The 5,000-nt window shown below is 50.6% G+C and overlaps 1 protein-coding gene across 1 annotated transcript in view; it reads right to left on the bottom strand.

The window, feature by feature from the left end:
• The window catches only part of grin2ab (glutamate receptor, ionotropic, N-methyl D-aspartate 2A, b), a gene marked incomplete at both ends in the record, with an annotated part of 69,633 nt that overhangs the window by 5,896 nt on the left and 58,737 nt on the right, over nucleotides 1-5,000 (bottom strand).

Here is a 5,000-nt window from a genome sequence, read left to right as displayed (position 1 = left end):
GTGTGTGTGTGTATCAGAGCTGAAATATAGTTATGAAGATGCCTGGGCAACCACAGGACAGGAATAATTAACTTAATGAAGGTGTCAGCGTCTGTCTCTGACAGTGTGTGTGTGTCTGTCCGTGTGTCTCTGACAGTGTGTGTGTGTGTGTGTGTGTGTGTGTGTGTGCGTGTGTGTCAGTGTCTGTCTCTGACAGTGTGTGTGTGTCAGCGTCTGTCTCTGACAGTGTGTGTGTGTGTGTGTGTGTGTGTGTGTGTGTGTGTGTGTGTGTGTGTGTGTGTGTGTGTGAGTGTGTGTGTGAGAGTGTGTGTGTGTGAGTGTGTGTGTGTGTGTGTGTGTGTGAGTGTGTGTGTGTGTGTGTGTGTGTGTGTGTGTGACTGTATAAAGGGAACCGGCTGTGTAAATAAACGCTTCAGTGCTTTCAGGCGTCTCTCCTCCCTTCATCTCTCTTTTTCTCTCTCTCTCTCCTTTCAACTCTCACTGTCTCTCTCTCCCTTTCTTTCTTTCTGTCTTTTCTCCCTCTCTCCCTTAACTGTGATGTAAACATAGTAGAGAAACAGCTGACACACTGTCCTTTACCTCCACTAAACCAACCCACCCACCCACTGTAATGTTGGGATGATGAAATACTGAGTAAGAGAGTCCTTCTGTCCCTACAGTGTGTCACATCCCACGCTGCACAAGTGTGTGTAGGGTTGTGTCTATGGTAGTGTTGTGTATAGGGTTCTGTCTATGGTAGTGTGTGTGTGTGTGTGTGTGTGTGTGTGTGTGTGTGCGTGCGTGTGTGTGTGTGTAGGGTTGTGTCTATGGTAGTGTGTGTGTGTGTGTGTGTGTCTGTGTGTGTGTGTGTGTGTATGTGTGTGCAGGGTTGTGTCTGTGGTAGTGTTGTGTGTAGGGTTGTGTTCTGGTAGTGTGTGTTGTGTTGTGTGTGTTCTGGTAGTGTGTGTTGTGTTGTGTGTGTTCTGGTAGTGTGTGTTGTGTTGTGTGTGTTCTGGTAGTGTGTGTTGTGTTGTGTGTGTTCTGGTAGGGTGTTGTGTTGTGTGTTTTCTGGTAGTGTGTGTTGTGTGTGTTCTGGTAGTGTGTGTTGTGTGTGTGTGTTCTGGTAGTGTGTTGTGTTGTGTGTGTTCTGGTAGTGTGTGTTGTGTGTGTTCTGGTAGTGTGTGTTGTGTGTGTTCTGGTAGTGTGTGTTGTGTGTGTTCTGGTAGTGTGTAGTGTTGTGTGTGTTCTGGTAGTGTGTGTTGTGTTGTGTGTGTTCTGGTAGTGTGTGTTGTGTTGTGTGTGTTCTGGTAGTGTGTGTTGTGTTGTGTGTGTTCTGGTAGTGTGTGTTGTGTGTGTTCTGGTAGTGTGTTGTGTTGTGTGTGTTCTGGTAGTGTGTGTTGTGTGTGTTCTGGTAGTGTGTGTTGTGTTGTGTGTGTTCTGGTAGTGTGTGTTGTGTTGTGTGTGTTCTGGTAGTGTGTGTTGTGTTGTGTGTGTTCTGGTAGTGTGTGTTGTGTTGTGTGTGTTCTGGTAGTGTGTGTTGTGTGTGTTCTGGTAGTGTGTTGTGTTGTGTGTGTTCTGGTAGTGTGTGTTGTGTGTGTTCTGGTAGTGTGTGTTGTGTGTGTTCTGGTAGTGTGTGTTGTGTTGTGTGTGTTCTGGTAGTGTGTTGTGTTGTGTGTGTTCTGGTAGTGTGTGTTGTGTTGTGTGTGTTCTGGTAGTGTGTGTTGTGTTGTGTGTGTTCTGGTAGTGTGTGTTGTGTTGTGTGTGTTCTGGTAGTGTGTGTTGTGTTGTGTGTGTTCTGGTAGTGTGTGTTGTGTTGTGTGTGTTGTGTTCTGAAGGAGAGTTAACCGCCCTGAGGCAGAGTGGAACTGATGTGGGCGGTAGCTGAAATATGCAGCTCTCCTCTCCTCTCCTCCTCCTCTCCTCCTCCTCTCCTCTCTCTCTCCTCCTCCTCCTCTCCTCTCTCTCTCCCCCTGTCCTCTCCTCCTCCCCTCCTTCTCCTCTCCTCCTCCTCTCCTCTCTCTCTCCCCCTCTCCTCTCCTCTCCTCTCCTCTCCTCTCCTCTCCTCTCCTCTCCTCTCCTCTCCTCCTCTCCTCTCCTCCTCCTCTCCTCTCTCTCTCCCCCTGTCCTCTCCTCCTCCTCTCCTCTCTCTCTCCCCCTGTCCTCTCCTCCTCCTCTCCTCCTCCTCTCCTCTCTCTCTCCCCCTGTCCTCTCTCTCCCCCTCTCCTCTCCTCTCCTCTCCTCTCCTCCTCCTCTCCTCTCTCTCTCCCCCTGTCCTCTCCTCTCCTCTCCTCTCCTCCTCCTCTCCTCTCTCTCTCCCCCTCTCCTCTCCTCTCCTCTCCTCTCCTCCTCCTCTCCTCTCTCTCTCCCCCTGTCCTCTCCTCCTCCCCTCTCCCCAGCTTGTGACCTGACTTCATGGTTTTACCCAAGTCATTTTTGGGGGATACGTGGGTAAAGATGTTCATTTAGACAAGAGAAAGACCTGAGAGTTCATTTAGTTCATGCCGACTCTCAGTCCTAGAACGCTGCGGTGTTGATTTGAGACGCTTGGAAGTCCGTTACCAAACGATAAACACCGTGGCAGAGCAACAAGACATCGAAAACAACTTCAGTCACCCACACAGGGAAAAAGTTTCCTTTAGAAAGTATGAGTACTTGTATATCCACTCGTGGTAAATTTGAGACGTTGTCCCCATGGACTGGCGTATGTAGGCAAAACGTCTAGACAGCTTACACAGAGGATCAGGGAACACAAAAGTTCAATCCGCAGAAATGTTCAGGATTATCCGGTTGATGTTCATTTTAATGACTTTAACCGTGACACTTATGCGTTTCGCTTCACTGGTACTGAGAACGTCTGCCTGCCAGGGGTGGAGGTAACCTTGATCTTGTGCTTAAGCAGCGGGAAGTCTGTTGGATCATACGAGCTCTCAGGCCCAGCGGTGTGAGCGCTGAGCTCCTCCTGGGTTCTGATGTACAGACCCACCTCTCTACTCTAGACCTCATCCTCCTCTCTACTCAAGACCTCATCCTCCTCTCAACTCCAGACCTCATCCTCCTCTCTACTCCAGACCTCATCCTCCTCTCTACTCCAGACCTCATCCTCCTCTCTACTCCAGACCTCATCCTCCTCTCTACTCCAGACCTCATCCTCCTCTCTACTCAAGACCTCATCCTCCTCTCAACTCCAGACCTCATCCTCCTCTCAACTCCACACCTCATCCTCCTCTCTACTCTAGACCTCATCCTCCTCTCTACTCAAGACCTCATCCTCCTCTCAACTCCAGACCTCATCCTCCTCTCTACTCCAGACCTCATCCTCCTCTCTACTCCAGACCTCATCCTCCTCTCTACTCTAGACCTCATCCTCCTCTCTACTCCAGACCTCATCCTCCTCTCTACTCAAGACCTCATCCTCCTCTCAACTCCAGACCTCATCCTCCTCTCAACTCCACACCTCATCCTCCTCTCTACTCAAGACCTCATCCTCCTCTCTACTCAAGACCTCATCCTCCTCTCAACTCCAGACCTCATCCTCCTCTCTACTCCAGACCTCATCCTCCTCTCTCCTCCAGGCCTCATCCTTCATGTGAGCGCTGAGCTCCTCCTGGTGCTCTGATCTACAGGACCACCTCTCTTCTCTAGACCTCATCCTCCTCTCTACTCCAGACCTCATCCTCCTCTCTACTCCAGACCTCATCCTCCTCTCTACTCCAGGCCTCATCCTTCATGTGAGCGCTGAGCTCCTCCTGGGTTCTGATCTACAGACCCACCTCTCTACTCTAGACCTCATCCTCCTCTCTACTCCAGACCTCATCCTCCTCTCAACTCCAGACCTCATCCTCCTCTCAACTCCAGACCTCATCCTTCATGTGAGCGCTGAGCTCCTCCTGGGTTCTGATCTACAGACCCACCTCTCTACTCAAGACCTCATCCTCCTCTCTACTCAAGACCTCATCCTCCTCTCAACTCAAGACCTCATCCTTCATGTGAGCACTGAGCTCCTCCTGGGTTCTGATCTACAGACCCACCTCTCTACTCAAGACCTCATCCTCCTCTCAACTCCAGACCTCATCCTCCTCTTTACTCCAGACCTCATCCTCCTCTTTACTCCAGACCTCATCCTCCTCTCAACTCCAGACCTCATCCTCCTCTTTACTCCAGACCTCATCCTCCTCTCAACTCCAGACCTCATCCTCCTCTCTACTCCAGACCTCATCCTCCTCTCAACTCCAGACCTCATCCTTCATGTGAGCACTGAGCTCCTCCTGGGTTCTGATCTACAGACCCACCTCTCTACTCTAGACCTCATCCTCCTCTCAACTCCAGACCTCATCCTCCTCTCAACTCCAGACCTCATCCTTCATGTGAGCGCTGAACTCATCCTGTGATCTACAGGACCACCTCTCTACTCCAGGCCTCATCCTTCATGTGAGCGCTGAACTCATCCTGTGATCTACAGGACCACCTCTCTACTCCAGACCTCATCCTTCATGTGAGCGCTGAACTCATCCTGTGATCTACAGGACCACCTCTCTACTCCAGACCTCATCCTTCATGTGAGCGCTGAACTCATCCTGTGATCTACAGGACCACCTCTCTAGTCCAGACCTCATCCTTCAAGTGAGAGCTGAACTCATCCTCTGATCTACAGGACCACCTCTCTACTCCAGACCTCATCCTTCATGTGAGCGCTGAACTCATCCTGTGATCTACAGGACCACCTCTCTACTCCAGACCTCATCCTTCATGTGAGCGCTGAACTCATCCTGTGATCTACAGGACCACCTCTCTACCCCAGACCTCATCCTTCATGTGAGCGCTGAACTCATCCTGTGATCTACAGGACCACCTCTCTACTCTAGACCTCATCCTTCATGTGAGCGCTGAACTCATCCTGTGATCTACAGGACCACCTCTCTACTCCAGACCTCATCCTTCATGTGAGCGCTGAACTCATCCTGTGATCTACAGGACCACCTCTCTACTCTAGACCTCATCCTTCATGTGAGCGCTGAACTCAT

Source organism: Borostomias antarcticus (genome assembly GCF_949987555.1).
Source record: "Borostomias antarcticus genome assembly, chromosome: 31".
NCBI classification, from domain to species: domain Eukaryota; kingdom Metazoa; phylum Chordata; class Actinopteri; order Stomiiformes; family Stomiidae; genus Borostomias; species Borostomias antarcticus.
The sequence above is the reverse complement of the archived record's forward strand: the minus strand, read 5'-3'. Positions and strand labels throughout refer to the sequence as shown.